Raw genomic sequence first — 21244 nt, forward strand, 5'->3', positions numbered from 1 at the left:
CTGTTTACACTTACCTTATCTATACCCCTCATAATTTTGTCTATTGTGATTTCTGTTGGATGAAGTTACCAGCCATTCAGAAGCACAATGCCTATAAGGCCTGCTTCACCATAAATCAATAAAATGCTTGCTTGACAGGCTGTGAGTTTTGAAGCCTGTGCTGGGAATGCACTCTGGGTTGCTCTATTTCAGATGTAAAAGCCTATTCCTTGGTGGGGCTCTCATTTATCCTGTCTTCCCGCTCTGCCATCTCAATCATGAAGCTGAATCTCTCCTGTGATCCGTCTGTGAACTCAATCCCACCTTCCCAATGGGGCACTGAGGTCATATCCAACTGATTTTACAACTTGATCCTTTGCTACTATTTGCATCTAAAAGCCAGCCTTGCTTTTCTGCTAATTAATCGTACTATTGTAGAATTCCGCACCAGATATCATTGAAAATTGACTTCTGTTGGTTCACTGTGCCATGTCTGTTCAATGCCTTTCCAATCACAGCAAAATCTAGGACATGAAATTTATTTGCGTCCTTGTTTGAACATTCGATAAAATCATGGATCTTATGCAATTATAACTTCAAATCTGCTTTTTAATCTACCCAATAATCTTATTTATCAAGAATCTACAATCTGCCTTAAAAATACTCCAATATTCTTCTTCCACTAGAGTTGTACAGCACAGAAAAAGTCCCTTTCTCCTATCTAGTCTGTGCTAAACTGTTTAAACTGTCTACTCCCATCCACCTGCAGTTTTCTTTTCAAGGTGAGAATTGCAAAGGTATGGAAACTATTAGGTCTTATTTTTTATGCATGGACTATTAAAAATTGTTTTCTAGACTTATAGCCTTCCATAGGTGACCTCTGTCTTTCCTCTTGAGAGGAGATCCACTCTCAGCTTCCTTTCCTGATCAATCTAACCAATAAGCTCTGGTATAATTATCCTGTAGCAGTTGTTTCAAAGTGTGTGGTTAAAATATTATTAATATCAAAACTCGCAAAAGTTAGAATGGTCTCAGAATAACATAATAACTTGCAAGATAAAGAAATGAAATATTTGAATTGATAGCACAGAAAACTTTGCAAGTTTGCTTCAATATTACAAAAAAGAATTGAAAAATACACATGGACTAAGATGTTAACTGTCCTGTGCTATCACCAGTGGGATCATCAGTTGATCTGCCACCTGTCTTCAGGAGTTTCGGCCCACTTATGACCAAGACTCCCTCGAGGTGGTGGGCCAGCAGTGCTAAGGCACCACCTCCCACTGGTGAGCTTAAAAACTTGGCACCTGCCTCTATCAGAGTTGTTGGTCACTTCCATCCAACAGATAGTCTGCTCTTCAGGTGTCTATGCAACTACTGACGGGTTTGAAAGATGTGTATACACTGTCTGACTATCTGCCCCTCTGGACGAGCTTGGTCCACACCCATGCTGATCCTGTCTCTGTTGCCTCAGCTACAGCCCTGCTGGTTGACTTGATCTCTCTTCTAGTGAAGCCAAGGTCACACAGCCACTTCTGGAGAGTGAACACAATAGACCCATGGCAGCCTACTTCGAATGGATAGCATGAGACCTTCCACCCTCTGTCACTCACTCTGATCTTAATTCTGCATTCTTGGTTAACTTGCGCTCATGGGCTTCATCAATGTTGTCTTCCCAAGGGACTGTGAGTTCACCAATAACCATTACAACAATAATGCAAAAAAATTATTTCTTTTATCGTTTATTTTGCAAGTTTATTTCTCGCCACTTTGTCCAATTTCTTCAACGTGATCAAGAAAAGGTGTTTTCTCACCAAGCACCATGATTATTAATCTTGTTCTGACTTTTAATGGTGGTTGGCCTTCCAACTTGAAGGTACATTGCCACCACCAACCGGCACCAGTCATTGAAAGTGGGCATGCAGGTACAGCAGGCGGTGAAAAAGGCGAACGGTATGCTGGCACTTATAGCGAGAGGATTCGAGTACAGGAGCAGGGAGGTACTACTGCAGTTGTACAAGGCCTTGGTGAGACCACACCTGGAGTATTGTGTGCAGTTTTGGTCCCCTAATCTGAGGAAAGACATCTTTGCCATAGAGGGAGTACAAAGAAGGTTCACCAGATTGATTCCTGGGATGGCAGGTCTTTCATATGAAGAAAGACTGGATGAACTGGGCTTGTACTCGTTGGAATTTAGAAGATTGAGGGAGGATCTGATTGAAACGTATAAGATCCTAAAGGGATTGGACAGGCTAGATGCGGGAAGATTGTTCCCGATGTTGGGGAGGTCCAGAACGAGGGGTCACAGTTTGAGGATAGAGGGGAAGCCTTTTAGGACCGAGATTAGGAAAAACTTCTTCACACAGAGAGTGGTGAATCTGTGGAATTCTCTGCCACAGCAAACTGTTGAGGCCAGTTCATTAGCTATGTTTAAAAGGAAGTTAGATATGGCCCTTGTGGCTACAGGGGTCAGGGGGTATGGAGGGAAGGCTGGGTTCTGAGTTGGATGATCAGCCATGATCATAATAAATGGCGGTGCAGGCTCGAAGGGCCGAATGGCCTACTCCTGCACCTATTTTCTATGTTTCTATGTTTCTAAAATCCCTACTAGTTTTTCATCAAATAAAAGCTAAATTACCCCAAAATGCCCTATAGGTTGTAAGTAATGAAAAAGAATACAGTGAATTTAATTAAAGTCAATTGTCAATCTTTACCACATTGACCAGTTATGAAAGAATTGGTGTTTATCTATTGAACTACCTATCTATCTCCCCTGCCCACCTACTTACCCACTTACCCAACTATTTATCTATTGTTTATTTGTATGACAGGTGAAGTTGATCAGTTCAGCATGTAATGGCCAACTTCAGTTGTCCAAGGCATGGGTACATCTGATGGATTTTCAATTACCTGTCACACACAATTATTGTACCCTCATTGTTGTGGATATCTACATCATGAATTGAGTCCATGAGTTATGCAACATGAAAACAGGTCCTTTATCCTGTTACTCTAGGGTTGATAAAATTATGGATAAGATCATAAGACCATAAGATATAGGAGCAGAATTAGGTCATATGGCCCATCGAGTCTGCTCCTCTATTTCATCAAGGCTGATCTAATTTTCCTCTCAGCCCCAATCTCCTGCCTTCTCCCCGTATCCCTTCATGCCCTGACCAAACAAGAATCTATCAGCCTCTGCCTTAAATATACTTAAACACTTGGCCTCCACAGCTAATTGTGGCAAAGAAGTCCACAGATTCACCACTCCCTGGCTGAAGAAATTCCTCCTCATCTCTGTTCTAAAATGTCGCCCCTCTATCCTGAGATGTACCGTCTGATCTTAGACTCTCAATGCACCAATTAGACTCTCAGTTAGTCAATTAGATTTAGACTCTCAATGTCACTCCAACCTTTAAGAAGAGTGAAAGGCAGAAGAAAGGACAGGATTAAGGAAAACCCCAAGACATTCTACAAATATGTGAAGAGCAAGAGGATAAGATATGAGAGAGTAGGACTAATCAAGTGTGACAGTGGAAGAGTGTGTATGGAACTGGAGGAGATGTTAGAGGTACTTAATAAATACTTTGCATCAGTATTCACTACAGAAAAGGATCTTGGCGATTGTAGGGATGACTTGCAGCTGACCGAACAGCTTGAGCATGTAGATATTAAGGAAGAGGATGTGCTGGAGCTTATGGAAAGCATCAAGTTGGTTAAGTCACCAGAACCGAACGGGATGTACACCAGGTTACTGTGGGAAGCGAGGTAGGAGATTGCTGAGTCTCTAGCAATGATCTTTGCATCATCAATGGGGACAGGAGAGGTTCCGGAGGATTGGAGGGTTGCAGATGTTGTTCCCTTAATCAAGAAAAGGAGTAGAGATAGCCGAAGAAATTATAGACCAGTAAGTCTTACTTCAGTGGTTGGCAAGTTGATGGAAAAGATCCTGACAGGTAGGATTTATGAATATTTGGAGAGGCATAATATGATTAGTAGTAGTCAGTATGACTTTGTCAAGGGCAAGTCGTGCCTTACGAGCCTGACTGAATTTTTTGAGGATGTGACTAAACCCATTGATGAAGATACAGCAGTAGATGTAGTGTATATGGATTTCAGAAAGGCATTTGATAAGGTACCCCATGTAAGGCTTATTGAGAAAGTAAGGAGGCATGGGATCCAAGGGGACGTTGCTTTGTGGATCCAGAACTGGTTTGCCCACAGAAGGCAAAGAGTGGTTGTAGACGGGTCATATTCTGCATGGAGGCCAGTGACCAGTGGCGTGCCTCAGGGATCTGTTCTGGGACCCCCTACTCTTTATGATTTTTATAAATGACCTGGATGAGGAAGTGAAGGGATGGGTAAGTAAATTTGCTGATTATACAAAGGTTGGGTGTGTTGTGGATAGTGTGGAGGAATGCCAGAGGTTAGAGCGGGATATGAATAGGATGCAAAACTGGGCTGAGAAGTGGCAGATAGAGTTCAACCCAGATAAGTGTGAGGTGGTTCATTTTGGTAGGTCAAATATGATGGCAGAATATAGCATTGATGACAAGACTCTTGGCAGTGTGAAGGATCAGAGGGATCTTGGGGTCTGAGTCCATAGGACAGTCAAAGCTGCTACGCAGGTTGACTCTGTGGTTAAGAAGGCATATGGTTCATTAGCCTTCATCAATCATGGGATTGAGTTTAAAAGCCAAGAGGTAATGTTGCAGCTATATAGGACCCTGGTCAGACCCCACTTGGAGTACTATGCTGAATTCTGGTCCCCTCACTACAGGAAGGACATGAAAACCATAGAAAGGGTGCAGAGGAGATCTACAAGGATGTTGTCTGGATTGGGGAGCATGCCTTATGAGAATAGGTTGAGTGAATTCGGCCTTTTCTCCTTGGAGCGACAGGGGATAAGAGGTGACCTGATAGAGGTGTATAAGATGATGAGAGGCATTCATCGTGTAGATAGTCAGAGGTTTTTCCCCAGGGCTGAAACGGCCAACATGAGAGGACACAGGTTTAAGGTGCTTGGAAGTAGGTACAGAGGAGATGTCAGGGGTAAGTTCTTTACGCAGAGATTGGTGAGTGCGTGGAATGGGCTGCCGGCGGTGCTGGTGGAGGTGGAAACAATAGGGTCTTTTAAGAGACTCTTGCATGGGTACATAAAGCTTAGTAAAATAGAGGGCTATGGATAAGCCTAGCTAATTCTAAGGTAAGGACATCTTTGGCACAGCTTTGTGGGCCGAAGGGCCTGTATTGTGCTGTAGGTTTTCTGTGTTTCTATATTTCTGCGACGTTATAGGCCAGTTAACCAACCTCAGTGGTTGAGAAAGTGTTGGAGTCTATTATTAACGAAGAGGTTTTGGTGTACTTGGAGACTAATGATAAAATAAATCAAAGTCAGCATGTTTCTGTGAAGGATAATCTTGACTGACAATTCTGTTAGTGTTCTTCAAGTAAGTAACAAGCAGGGTGGTAAAGGAGAGGCAGTGGATGTCATTTACTTGGAATTTAAGAAGGCATTTGATATGGTGTTACACCTGAGGTTGATTAACAAGATAAGATCCTGTGATGTTACAGGAAAGATACTGGCATGGATCGAGGAATGGCTGACAGGCAGGAGGCAGTGATTGGGAATAAAAGGGGCCTTTACTGGTTGGCTACCAGTGACTAATGCTGTCCCGCAGGGGTCAGTGTTGGGACTACTGCTTTTCACATTGTTTGTCAATGATTTAGGTAATGGAATTGATGGCTTTGTGACAAAGTTTGCAGATGATATAAGTATAGCTGAAAGGGTAGGTAGTGCTGAGGAAGCAATGTGATTGCAGCAGGACTTAAACAAATTGGAAAAATGGACACAAAAGTGGTAAATGGAATACAGTGTTGGGAAATATATGATAATGCATTTTGGTAAAAGGAACAATAGTGCAGACTATTATCTAAATGGGGAGAAACATCAAAGGGGCAGAGGGACTTGTGGAAGACTCCCAGAAGGTTAATTTACAGGTTGAGTCTGTGGTAAAGAAGACAAATGCAATGTTGGCATTTATTTCAAGGGGAATAGAATATAAAAGCAAGGAGATAATGCTGAGCCTTTAAAAGTCTTTATAATTTAGGCTGCACTTGGAGTATTGTCAACAGTTTTGGGCCCCAAATCTCAGAAAAGATATGTTGTCATTAGAGAGAGTCTAGTGGAGGTTCACAAGGATGATTCCAGGAATAAAGGGGTTAATATATGAGGAGTGTTTGGCAGTTTTGGGCCTGTACTCACTGGAATTTAGAAGAATGAGGGAGGATCTCATTGCAACCTACTGAATATTGAAAGGACTAGATAGGGTGTATTTGGAGACGATGTTTCCTATGTCGGGGGTATCCAGAACTAGAGGGCTCAGCCTCAAAATTGTAGGCCAACATTTTAGAACAGAAGCAAGGAAGATTTTCTTCAACCAGAGAGTGGTGAATCTGTGGAATGCTCTGCCACAGACTGTGGTGGAAGCCATGTTAGTAGGTATACTTAAGGCAGAAGTTGATCATTTCCTTTTCAGTCAGGGCATCAAAGGATATGGCAAGAAGGCAGGTGTATGGGGTTGAGTGCGATCTGGGATCAGCCACGATGGAATGGCGGAGCAGACTCAATAGACTGAATGGCCTGATCTTTCTCCTATGTCTCATGGTCTTATGGCCTAATCCATTGAGAATGGAGATGAAGAGGAATTTCTTTCACCAGGGGATTGTGAAACTGTGGAATTCACTGCCACAGAAGGCTGCTGAGGGCAAACCATTAGGTATATTTAAGGTAGAGGTTGATAGTTTGTCGATTAGTCAGGGCATCAAAAGTTATGGGGAGAAAGCATAAGAATGGAGTTGAGGGGAAAGAATATATCTGTCCTGATGGAATGGTGGAGCAGATTCAATGGGCTAAATGGCCTAATCCTGCTCCCATGCCTTATGGTTTTTACAGACTTATGGATTTTTCTGGATTCTCTCTATCTTTCTCTCCTGGATGTTTACTGTGCGAATGAAGACTTTCATATTTTCTCGTTCCAGCTTGTATGTTGCTCACTTTTAGTCAGTCAGAACGTGACTCACTGAGTTTGAGCCAACCATCGACAACCTTTTATGTTAATCCACAATATTCAGAGAGAACAGCCACCTCTAAGCCCACTTGATCTCCCAATGGGCATGCTTCCATTAAAATTGGCCTACTGCTCTCTTCCAACAATTCATTGCTGACTAAAAACTTGTCACATCTTCTGCTCGGGTTTCCCAGAATTCTGCATCCATTATTGGCAGGAAACAGTCCAGACAAGATACAAACAAGAGAAAATCTGCAGATACTGGGCAACACACACAAAATACTGGAGGTACTCAGTAGGCCAGGCAGCATCTATAGACAAAAGTATGGTTGATGTTTCGGGCTGGAACACTTCAGCAGGACTGGAGAAAAAATGCTGAGGAGTAGATTTGGTAAATCCAGGGGCCTTCCCCCACCTTTCAAAACTACTCCTCAGCTTGTTTTCACCAGTCCTGCTGAAGGGTTTCGGCCTGAAACATCAACCATACTATTGTCTATAGATGCTGCCTGGCCTGCTGAGTTCCCCCAGCATTTTGTGTGTGTAACTCAGACTTCCAGCATCTGCAGGTTTTCTCTTGTTATGTCAATGCTCATACAACCATCCACCACCTGTTCCCATGGCTTCACCTGACCCTGTTTGGGGGGCTAGACAGGTGCTACACCTTTCCCAAAGGTGACCTGCAAGCTTGCAGAGGAAAGGAATGCCTTAGAACTCCTTTGATAGAGATCTGTCTCCACCCTGCCACTCAAAAAGTACATATATGTCACCATAAATTGCCCTAAGATTCATTTTCTTGTGGGCATTCACAGTAAATACAAAGAAACATGATAGAATAAATGAAAAAATGTACACAACAAAGACGGACAAACAATGTGCAAAAGAGAAAGAGTTGTGCAAATGTAAAAAAGAAAATAAGGAAAAATAATAATAGCAAACAAATAAATAATAAGTACTGTGAATATGAGTTGTAGAGACCTCGAAAGTGAGTCCATGGATGCGTTATCAGTTCACTGCCGGTATGAGGGAAGTTATCCATTTTGGTTCAAGAGCCTGCTGGTTGAAGCCATTAAACTAGAACATAGAACATAGAATAGTACAGCACAGTACAGGCACTTCGGCCCACAATGTTGTGCCGACCCTCAAACCCTGCCTGCCATGTAACCCCCCACCTTAGATTGCTCCATATACTTGTCTAGTAGTCTCTTAAACTTCACTAGTGTATCTGCCTCCACCACTGACTCAGGCAGTGCATTCCACGCACCAACCACTCTCTGAGTGAAAAACCTTCCTCTAATATCCCCCTTGAACTTCCCACCCCTTACCTTAAAGCCATGTCCCCTTGTATTGAGCAGTGGTGCCCTGGGGAAGAGGCACTGACTATCCACTCTATCTATTCCTCTTAATATCTTGTATACCTCTATCATGTCGCCTCTCATCCTCCTTCTGTCCAGAGAGTAAAGCCCTAGCTCCCTTAATCTCTGATCATACTCCATACTCTCTAAAACAGGCAGCATCCTGGTAAATCTCCTCTGTACCATTTCCAATGCTTCCACATCCTTCCTATAGTGAGGCGACCAGAACAGGACACAGTACTCCAAGTGTGGCCTAACCAGAGTTTTATAGAGCTGCATCATTACATCGCGACTCTTAAACTCTATCCCTCGACTTATGAAAGCTAAAACCCCATAAGCTTTCTTAACTACCCTATCTACCTGTAAGGCAACTTTCAGGGATCTGTGGACATGTACCCCCAGATCCCTCTGCTCCTCAACACTACCAAGTATCCTGCCATTTACTTTGTACTCTGCCTTAGAGTTTGTCCTTCCAAAGTGTACCACCTCACACTTCTCCAGGTTGAACTCCATCTGCCACTTCTCAGCCCACTTCTGCATCCTATCAATGTCTCTCTGCAATCTTTGACAATCCTCTACACTATCTACAACACCACCAACCTTTGTGTCATCTGCAAACTTGCCAACCCACCCTTCTCCCCCCACATCCGGGTCGTTAATAAAAATCACGAAAAGTAGAGGTCCCAGAACCGATCCGTATGGGATACCACTAGTCACAACCCTCCAATCCGAATGAATTCCCTCCACCACGACCCTCTGCCTTCTGCAGGCAAGCCAATTCTGAATCCACCTGGCCAAACCTCCCTGGATCCCATGCCTTCTGACTTTCTGAATAAGCCTACCGTGTGGAACCTTGTCAAATGCCTTTCTAAAATCCATATAGGTCACATCCACTGCACTATCCTCATCTATAGGCCTGGTCACCTCCTCAAAGAACTCTATCAGGCTTGTTAGACACAATCTGCCCTTCATAAAGCCATGCTGACTGTCCCTGATCAGACCACGATTCTCTAAATGCCCACAGATCCTATCTCTAAGAATCTTTTCCAAAAGCTGCCCACCACAGACGTAAGGCTCACTGGTCTATAATTACCTGGACTATCTCTACTACCCTTTTTGAACAAGGGGACAACATTCTCCTCTCTCCAATCCTCTGGTACCATTCTCGTGGACAACAAGGATATCAAGATCCTAGCCAGAGGCTTAGCAATCTCTTCCCTCACCTCGTGGAGCAGACTGGGGAATATTCCATCAGGCCCCAGGGACTTATCCGTCATAATGTATCTTAACAACTCCAACACCTCCACTTCCCTAATATCAACATGTTCCAGAACATCAACCTCACTCATATTGTAGTCACCATCATCAAGTTCTCTCTCATTGGTGAATACCGAAGAGAAGTATTCATTGAGGACCTCACTCACTTCCACAGCCTCCAGGCACATCTTCCCACCTTTATCTCTAATCGGTCCTACCTTCACTCCTGCCATCGTTTTGTTCTTCACATAATTGAAGAATGCCTTGGGGTTTTCCTTTACCCTATTCGCCAAGGCCTTCTCATTCCCCTTCTTGCTCATTTCAGCCCCTTCTTAAGCTCCTTTCTTGCTGCCCTATATTCCTCAATAGACCCACCTGATCCTTGCTTCCTAAACCTCATGTATGCTGCCTTCTTCCACCTGACTAGATTTTCCACCTCACTTGTCACCCATGGTTCCTTCACCCTACCATTCTTTATCTTCCTCACCGGGACAAACTTATCCCTAAAGTCCTGCAAGAGATCCCTAAACATCGACCACATGTCCATAGTACATTTCCCTGCAAAAACATCATCCCAATTCACACCCGCAAGTTCTAGCCTTATAGCCTCATAATTTGCCCTTCCCCAATTAAAAATTTTCCTGTCCTCTCTGACTTTATCCTTTTCCATGATAATGCTAAAGGCCAGGGAGCGGTGGTCACTGTCCCCCAGATGCTCACCCACTGAGAGATCTGTGACCTGACCCAGTTCGTTACTTAATATTAGATCTAATATGGCATTCTCCCTAGTCGGTCTGTCCATATACTGTGACAGGAATCCGTCCTGGACACACTTAACAAAATTGAGCAGATGAAAAGTTTATATTTACTTTTGTAGTTGTGATGGGTCTTGAATTACCCTTACAAACTGTGCTTTTGGAAAGAGAAAGAGAGAGTTGTGGAACACAGACACCTTGTTAAAAAGAGAGAGAAAGAAAGAGAGAGGCAAAGACTGCTCACAGTTTGTTTATACTTTCTACAAGGACACTGGCAGCTTCCAATTTCTTACAGAAAGAGAAGGGAGGAGCTGCTTGATGGACAGTTGGTATTGAGTATGGTGAGATAAATAGAAGGTCAGCTGTTACACCTACAGACACATGGTTTTGGACACTGAATGAGCTTTGCTGTGCCCACAAAAAGGTGGGTTTTTGGAGGATCGATCAGTGCCTCTCGCAGTGTGAAGAGGGTGTGACCGGTGGGGAGTTATTCGTGTGTACACCCTTGCCTGGGTTGATAATTCCACCACAGAAGAATGGTCCCCTTTGTTGTGGTCTAAAGGATTTCGGAGGACAACGGGAAGATCGACGGCGTCAGCTCACTTGAAGACTCAAATCTCTCCCTCTCTCTCCATCACTACTCAACTCAATACCACGAACTGATCTGTGGAATTCTCTGCCGCAGGAAACAGTTGAGGCCAGTTCATTGGCTATATTTAAGAGGGAGTTAGATATGGCCCTTGTGGCTAAAGGGATCAGGGGGTATCGGGGGAAGGCTGGTACAGGGTTCTGAGTTGGATGATCAGCCATGATCATACTGAATGACAGTGCAGGCACGAAGGGCCGAATGGCCTACTCCTGCACCTATTTTCTGTTTCTATGTTTCCATGAACTGAACTTTACCCCAGACTTGAAGAAGCTTGGTTTTAATATAGTTCCACACTTACTTATATATATAATCATTGCTAACCTGTTTGATTTACCTGCATTTATATTACTGTATTGCGTAGTTACTAATAAATACCATTAGTTAATAGCAATACTGCACTCCAAAATGTTTTCCATTTCTGCTGGATCTTTAACCCGTAACAGAGTATGTGTCAGTAGTTAACATTACTGATCCTATCTTTCTTTTCCATATTTATTTATTGAGTTGAATTCAAGCAACCTTGACAGAGATAAAAATATGTTGGCTGAATCAAAGCCAGTGATGTCACATTGTCTTATTGAGTTACACAGAGCAGGGAGTTGTCACATTATTTTGACAGAACTTCCTTCACCACACAGAGGCTTGTCTAGAGTCACACCTTGAGTAAGATACAGTTTTAGCTTCATTTTCTGCCATTTTACACACACTTGGTTTGCTGCCTTACATACAGCATATATTTTGAGATCATTAACTATGGGCCAGGTCTATCATTCCTCTGGTATAGTTAAAGAAAGCCAACTGCATATTTCCACACATTTTTTTCTCTCCCATATGGTTCCTAATATTACAAAAATATAATTTCTAGAGTTTGCCATAGTTTGTAAAAATAGTTTATCTAATTGATTTTAAATTAAATAGTAATATCTTTATTTATCTATTATTTATTTAGAAATACAGAACAGAACGGGGCCTTCTAGCCCAATGAGCTGCAGGGCCCAGCAACCCAGCTATCTAACCCTAGCCTAGTCACAGGAAAATTTACAATCACCACTTCGTTCAAAGTTCAAAGTATCTTTTACTATGAAACTACATATATGTCACCATATATAACTCAGAGATTCATTTTCTTGTGGGCATACTCAACAAATCTATGGAATAGTAACCAAATCAGAATCAATGACAGACTGCCCAACTGGGGCATTCAACCAGAGCGCAGAAGACAACCAACTGTGTAAATACAGAAAGAAATAAGCAATCATATAAATAAAGTAACAATGAATATGTACTATTTATTAATTAAATTATTTACCTACTAATAGGTACGTCTTTGGAATGTGAGAAACTGGAGGATCTGGAATTAAACCCATGCAGTCATGGTGAGAATGTAGAAATTCCTTATAAATGGGGCTGGAAGTGAACTCTGCTCTCTGGAAAACCCCGAGCTGTAGGAGCATTACACTAACTGCTATGTTACGTGGTGAGGGAGAATTTCAATTATGTGCCTGAAGGTTTAGTTTACAGCAGATACCTTGCAAGAACAAGGATCTTTTCACACACTTCGATCACACTTTCTGCACTACATGCAAAATAAAATCAAATGGTGATTCTGTAGCAAGCCAATAAATGTGTTGCTAGAAAACTTAACGGGATTTGTGAGCCACCATATACACAGGAAAATCTTTCCACTGAGCCAACCAGAGTGTCAGCTGCATTTCTGCGTGGCACCATCATGACAAGAACAGGCTGCTGGTAAATCCGGGGGCCTAGCAAGTAGGTAAGAGAGGCCTGCGACTGTGGGAGGTTTAGGCTGTAGTACCGAGACCAGGGCCTGGGTCAAATGGGGTTAAGATAATTAGCTATCAGTTCTAATTGGACTGTGGGTGGTCAAAACAAGTCAGGGTGTTGCAAATCTACTTGATGCTTTGATTGGTTGCTGTAAGTACGTGGTAACTGAGTTGCTGGCTGTGGTGAGCAGTCAAGAGGCTGGGGTGGTGGATAAGGGAATCAAAAAGTTTGTTGTATGGGTGGGAGGGATCATTGACAATGCTAAGAGCCTTGCATACACAGTGCTCCAAATAAATATCTCTGATGGATGCAGAAGAGACCTCGAAGGTCTTCTCAGCAGTCCACACAATCCTTTGCGGGGACTTGCAGTCAGATGTCTTGTAATTTCTGTACCAGATGGTGGTGCAGCTGATAAGGACACTCTGAATGATGCCGCTGTAAAAATTGGTTAAAATTGGGTTTAGGTAGGCTCGCTTGCTTCAACTTTCTCAGGAGATGTTGACACTGCTGTGCTTTTTTGACCAAAGGGGTGGTGTTGAGGGACCAGATGAGATCGTCTGCTACGTGCATTCCCAGTTAGCTGTTCCTAATTTTCTACATGGAGAAGCCATATATATGCAGTGAGGAGCGGTCAGCCAGAACCTTCCTTAATGTCTGCAGTCACCTCTTTAGTCTTGTCCACGATTATACTTAAGTTGTTGTGCTCGTACCATTCTATTAGCCTCTGCTCTCTGGTAGCTGTCTCATCATTGTTGTTGATGTGGAAAATCACTGTTGTGTCATCAGCAAACTCAATAATTCAATCTGAACTGGCTGTGGCTGAACAATCATGTGTCATCAGCATGAATATCAGCAGGCTGATCACACAGCTCTGTGGGCACCGGTGCTCAGCATGATGGAGCTAGAGATGTTTCTCCCTACATGGACCGACTGTGGCGTTACTATCAAGAAGTCCAGGTCTAGTTACAGAGAGAGGTGTTGAGACCCTACATCGACAGTTTACCCATCAGTTTCTGAAACATGACCGTATGAACATCGAGCTGAAGTCAACAAACAGCATCCTGGCATAGGAGGCACCACTTTCCAAGACAGAATGGAGAGCAGAAGCTATGGCATCTGCACAATTTGAGCAATAAATGAACAAGAAAGAGTCCTTTGTAGCAGGAAGTGTGAGGTGGCATGGTAGAGTAGCAATTAGCACAGTGCTTTACAGTACAAGAGACCCAGGTTCAATTCCCACTGATGTCTGTAACGAATTTCTATGTTCTCCCCGTGACCGCTTAGGTTTCCTCCAGGTTCTCCGATTTCCTCCCAAAGTCCAAAAACCTATCAGTTGATAGGTTAATTGGTCATTGTAAATTGTCTTGTCAAAAGGCTAGGGTTAAGTTGGGGGATTGCTGGGTGGTGCAGCTCGAAGGGTCAGAACGGCCTACTCTGCACTGTTTCTCAATAAGTAAATAAAGACGGGATTTACTGCAATCCACAATCAGCTGCTCAAAGGACTTCACTATCGTTGAGATCAGTGCCACTGGATGGTAACCATTGAGGAATGTTACTATCGCTCTCTTGGGCACTGGGATGATGGGACAAGACATTCAAAGTAATTGTGTCCAAAGGGTCAGCAGATAAAGTTAATACTGGAGTATTTAAGGAATCATGAACTGCAATGGTCAGAGGAACAGAGTGATGAAGTGTGGCTATGGATCAGATAAAGATTACAAAATAGGAGCGAAAGATCATGTAGAGATTTGATCACAGTCATTCAGGTCGTAGGCACATTTTATATATATATCTAGCTAGAGAGGCCAAGATTTTCTTGCACAGTACTGCAGTAATTTTTATGTGTTGCATGGTACTGTTGCCACAAAAAAAATTAATGACATATGTGAGTGTTAAACCTGATTCTGAATAGGGTCCCTTTTGTGGACTCAGAGAGGGAAGGGAGCAGGGAAGGGGAATCATGGTTGGGAAAAAGGGGAGGGAGTGGAAAGCACCAGGGAGATGTTCTGTAATGGTCAATAAACCAATTGCTTGGTTCTTGGAGAGTTTCAGAATAGTGTGGCTACAGGAAGAAAAGACTTCTATATCACATTTTTTCTACTTTTGCCAATTTTCATCTCAGATTTTATAACAAGGGTTCCTAACCTGGGGTCAAAAGACCCCTTGCTTAATGGCATGGATTCATGGCATAAAAAAGTGGGGAACCTCTGATTTATCGATGCTAGTTCTGTAGAATTTTGGTGCCCATTTCTTACATGAGGGTGTTGCTAGGGATGGAGAGCTTGAGTTCTAAGGAGAGGTTGGATAGGCAAGGATTGTTTTCCATGGAGTTTTGGAGACTGTGGGGTGGTGGGGGGGGGGTGGGGGGGATGATCCTCTGGAGCTTCGTAAAGACATAACAAGGATAGATAGTCTTTTTCCTCAGAATAGAGAAGTCTTAAACTGGAGGGTATAAATTTAGATAAGAGAGGAAATTGGACCTGAGATATGATTTTCACACAAAGGATGATGAATTTATGGAATGAACTGCTAGAAATAGTGATAGAGGTGGGTACATTTACATGTTTTACTAAAAAAAATCATTTGAGTATAATCGTGGATAGGAAAGGTTTAGAGGGATATGGGATACCCACAGACAAATAGGATCATCTCAGCAAGACATCTTGGTCAGCATGGACAATCTGGGCCAAAAAGTCTGTTTCTGTGCTGCATAAATTTATGTCTTTCTACATGTCCGACAATGTCACACCAGATCCCTTGTGTTTTCCTTCATCCACCTTTCCTTTGGCAAGTTGGCAGTCCATTATTAATTAGGAGCTTCACTTCATAAATTTAATCAGTGTCTGTGGCAATCCCGGTGAGATCAGCTGATATTACATAGCCTGATCTCTGCATTAAATTGGGTCGCGTGAAACTGATTACCGTTGTTGTAAAAATATGCACTGACAATTTAAAAGGAAATTACAATTTCTTTGTTGCTTGAATCACTATGAAAGGTTGGTCCGTGACTCCTGTTTCTGGTTTCTCTCTAGAATCATCACTGTAGCATAGGAGTTAGCGTGACACTATACAGCTCAGAGCAATGGAGTTTGGAGTTCAATTCCTTTGCCATCTGTAAGGGTTTTGTACGTTCTCTCCATGATCATGTGGGTTTCTGCCAAGTGCACCAGTTTCCACCCATAGTCCAAAGATGTGCATACCTGTTAGTAGGTTAATTGATCATTGTAAATTGTCCTGTGATTAGGCTGGGGTTAATTAGGTGTGTTGTTGAGTGGTGTGGCTTGTTGGGCAGGGAAGGAACTATTCCGCACAGCATCTCCAAATAAATCCAGTTCTTTTTTAAAGCAGTATTCAAAATAGACACACACACACCCTGAAGCAAATCGTGGAGATTTCTTGCAGAAGGCAAGTTCTGCTGGGCACGGTTCTCAATTAATTAATGCTGGTGGTCAAGAAGCAGTTAGTGTTTTGACAGCTTCTGCACTGTTATCAATGCACAATGCATGTTGTGTAGCCTGTTAAAGCAGAGTTCCCTTTCCTATTGCCCTCTCATAAAGTAGGTCATGCTTGCCTGATACACCATGTCAAATTGCAGCTACAATGAGTCTGGTAAATATTAAAAGCTCCTGTGTGCAAATGTGGTCTGACTTGCTACTAGAGCAGAGGGTGCAAAGCTACTGATTAGCTTCAGAAGCCAGGAGCAGATTGTGTTCATACAATACTGCCTATATTAAACACTGGAACATGAAGTAATTCATATTTTATCTGACCAAGGCTATTATGGGGAGTATTTTTTTATATTTCATAATCATTGCTGCCATCATCCTCGTAGCCCTCTTCTCTTTGCTGCCATCACAGAGGAGATACAGGAGCCTGAAGGCACACACTCAATGATTCAGGAACAACTTCTTCCCCTCCACCATCAGATTTCTGAATGGACAATGAACCCAAAAACACTACCTTAATATTTTTTGTCTTGTTTTGCACTACTAAATTATTTAACCATTTAATGTATATAGTCATACTGTAATTCACAGTTTTTTTCTCTATTGTTATGTATTGTAATTTACTACTGCTGCAAAGTTAACAAATTTCATAACATATGCCAGTGATATTTAATATCATTGACAGATGTCGTGAAATTTGTTGTTTTGCAGTAGCAGGACATAATAATAAAAAAACTATAAATTACAATAAGAAATGCATATGAGAGTTATGCTAAATAAGTAGTGCAAAAAGAGAACAAAAGTAAAGAAAAAAATTATTGAGGTTCATTGTCCGTTCAGAAATCTGATGACAAGGGTGAAGAAGGTGCTCCTGAATCATTGAGTGTGTGCCGTCAGGCTCCGGTACCTCCTCCTTGATATTATCAATAAGAAGAGGGTATGTCCTAGGTGATGGGGGAGGTCCTTAATGAATGTTGGGCATCACCTTTTGAAGATGTCCTCTATACTGTCAATACATCTGTCAGAACAGAAAAGGCTGCAGCTTTTACCGATCCAGTGCATTGGGCCTCTACACAAGACAGTGATGTTACCAGTTAGAATGCTCTCCTCAGTACATTTGTGGAAATTTTCCTGAGTATTTGGTGACATAGCAAGTCTCCTTAAATTTTAAAGAAATTATTATAGTATAGCTGCTATACTATAATAATTGTTTTAACTTAAGTTGAAACCTTAGTTATTTCAGAGGAATGTAGTACTGAATAGTCATAGTCATAGTCATAGACATACTTTATTGATCCCAAGGGAAATTTGGTTTCGTTACAGTTGCACCAACCAAGAACAGAGTATAAGTATAGCCATATAAAACCATAAATAATTAAATAATAATATGTAAATTATGCCAGGAAATGTCTAGGACCAGCCTATTGGCTCAGGCTGTCTGACCCTCCAAGAGAGGAGTTGTAAAGTTTGATGGCCACAGGCAGGAATGACTTCCTATGCATCTCGGTGGTATGAGTCTCTGGCTGAATGTACTCCTGTGCCCAACCAGTACATTATGTAGTGGATGGGAGACATTGTCCAAGATGGCATGCAACTTAGACAGCATCCTCTTTTCAGACACCACCGTCAGAGAGTCTAGTTCCACCCCCACAACATCACTGTCCTTACGAATGAGTTTGTTGATTCTGTTAGTGTCTGCTACCCTCAGCCTGCTGCCCCAGCACACAACAGCAAACATGATCGCACTGGCCACCACAGACTCGTAGAACATCCTCAGCATTGTCTGACAGATGTTAAAGGACCTCAGTCTCCTCAGGAAACAGAGACGGCTCTGACCCTTCTTGTAGACAGCCTCAATGTTCTTTGATCAGTCCAGTTTATTGTCAATTCATATCCCCAGGTATTTGTAATCCTCCACCATGTCCACACTGACCCCCTGGATGGAAACAGGGGTCACTGGTGCCTTAGCCCTCCTCAGGTCCACCACCAGCTCCTTAGTCTTTTTCACATTAAGCTGCAGATAATTCTGCTCACACCATGTGACAAAGTTTGTAGGAGCAAGGAATCTATTTTCTGTCTGTATTGTATTTTGTGCTGTGTTTTTATTTTGGGTTACGTTAATTTGTCAAGTTGGATGGGACGTGGTCAAAGCAAATGAGTGTAGTCACATATTGATCCTTTGTACTTTTAGTTGTTAGAGACTGCCAGGGATATGGATGTTTTTTTAGTTGACTGCTATATTGCTAATTTGATTACTTTAACTTTGCTTATTTAGCTTATTTCACTATCATTAGATATAAGATATAGGAGCACAATTAGGCCATTTTGCTTATCGAGTCCGCTCCTATTGATACGGTAGTTTTTTATTGTTATATGATTGTTCAACTTTGCTGATTTTATAATAAAAGTTTGAACATGCTTTTTTGACTTAGAACTCAGTTATTTGGAAGCACTTCACACAGTGTCAATTCCCTCGCTCAGTCTCTCAGCCATTTTGGGTTGTTTTTCAGGTAACCGCTACAATGTCTGCTGGCCATTTCCCTCCACAAATGGCTGCCTGACCCACTAAGTTCTGAGTCTGAAATCTTGTTAGTTCCTCTGGATTCGGGTATCTGAGATCTCTGTGTCTCAGTGCTGCTCGTTCATTGCTTAACCCTAGCTGTATGCTGCAAGCCCATCTCTGGAATACTGCTAATATTTAAATTTCATTTTTGGAATTTATGCTAATCAACAATCAGAGAGGGAAGATGAAAAGATAAATTTAAATATTCATAAGCACGAGAGATTCTGCAGATGCTGGAAATCCAGACCAACACACACAATGCCGAAGGAACTCAGCAGGTCAAACAGCATCTATGGAGAGGAATAAACAGTCAATATTTTGAGCTAAGAGTCTTAATCAGAACAGGACTAGAAAGTATTGTATATTTAATATTTCAGTAATATTTCGGCAATTTCGTTAATTAATAAGTTACAGAACCTGGGCCTCTGTACCTCCCTCTGCAATTGGATCCTCGACTTCCTAACCGGAAGACCACAATCTGTGCGGATTGGTGATAACATTTCCTCCTCGCTGACGATCAACACTGGTGCACCTCAGGGGTAGGGTCTTAGCCCACTGCTCTACTGCTCTACGCTCTCTATACCCATGACTGTGTGGCTAGGCATAGCTCAAATGCCATCTATAAATTTGCTGGTTATACAGCCATTGTTGGTAGAATCTCAGATGGTGATGAGAGGGCTTCCAGAAGTGAGATATGCCAACTAGTGGAGTGGTGCTGCAGCAACAACCTTGCACTCAATGTTCAGTAAGACAAAAGAGCTGGTTCTGGACTTCAGGAGGGGTAAGATGAAGGAACACATACCAATCCTCATAGAGGGATCAGAAGTGGAGAGAGAGTGAGTAGTCTCAAGTTCCTGGGTGTCAAAATCTCTGAGGACCTAACCTGGTCCTAACATATCAATGCAGCTATAAAGACGGCAAGACAGTGAAAATACTTCATTAGGAGTTTGAAGAGATTCGGTATGTCAAGTAAAAGATTCAAAAACTTCTATAGGTGTACCGTGGAGAGCATTTGGACAAGCTGCATCACTGTCTGGTGTGGGTAGGGGCACAGGACCGAAAGAAGGCGCAGGGAGTTGTAAATTTAGATGGCTCCATCCTGGGTACTAGCCTACAAAGTACCCAGAACATCTTCAGAGAGTGGTGTCTCAGAAAGAGAACATCCATTATTAAGGACGCCCAGCACCCAGGGCATGCATTTTTCTCACTGTTACCATCAGGTAGGAGATACAGAAGCCTGAAGGCACACACTCAGTGATTCAGGAACAGCTTCTTCCCCTCTGCCATCAGATTCCTAAATGGACATTGAACCCACGAACACTACCTCATATTTTTTATACATATTGTTTCTGTTTTTTGCACGATTTAAATCTATTCAATATACATATACTGTATTTGATTTACTTATTTATTTATTATTATTTTTCCCTCTTCTTCTATATTATGAATTACATTGAACTGCTGCTTCTAAGTTAACAAATTTCACGACACATGCCAGTGATAATTAACCTGATTATGATATATATAGATTGATTAAGCATTCTTGTTCATTTGAATAATCCATTATGAGTTATATGTATAAATATGTGAATTTATTCATACATCCTCACACTACCACGTGATACCCGCAACTCACTTAAAGTAAACATGAAGTTAGACTCACATTTCAGACTCTACTGTTGTCCTTTGAATTAGTTTAATATTTTGAAGTTACAAAACGTAACAGAAAGGAAGCGGGAAGATGCCAGAATAAGAAGGCAAACTGGGGGGGGGGAGGTGGGGGGAAGGAGTATAAGCTGGCAGGTGACAGGCGAAACCAAGTGTAGTGAAATTGCGTGGAGAGGGTGTTGAAACACTAAGCTGGGAGGTGATAGGTGGATGAGGTGAACGTGTGAAGAAGAAAGAATCTGATTGTAAAGGTGAGTGACCATGGCAAAAGAAAAGAAGGGGCACTAAAGGGAGGTGATGGGCAGGTAAGGTGAAGGAATGAGATGAGGGAAGCCTGAATGGAGAATGAAAAAACAGAGAAGAGGGAGGGGGGAGAAATTACCAGAATTTATTAGATATCCACACCTAAAATGCTGGAGCAACTCATCTGGTCTGCTGAGTCCCTCCAACATTCTGTGTGTGTTGCTTGGATTTCCAACATCTGCAGATTTTCTCTTATTTGAAATATTATAGACAGGGAAACTATATTGCCACTGCAAGGGTAACTAATTGTTGACTAAGTAACAAACACAAATTCAGTGACATAGACAAAGTTAAGAATCACTGTACTTCCAACTTCAACAAGATAATCAGGTCCGACCTATTTTGACAAGTTTGTTATGGAATATTACGAGAAAGGGTAAGCTTCTGTTTTGTTGAGAATTCAAATGATTCAATAAG

This window comes from Mobula hypostoma, chromosome 1 (genome assembly GCF_963921235.1).
Source record: "Mobula hypostoma chromosome 1, sMobHyp1.1, whole genome shotgun sequence".
In the NCBI taxonomy this organism is placed as follows: domain Eukaryota; kingdom Metazoa; phylum Chordata; class Chondrichthyes; order Myliobatiformes; family Myliobatidae; genus Mobula; species Mobula hypostoma.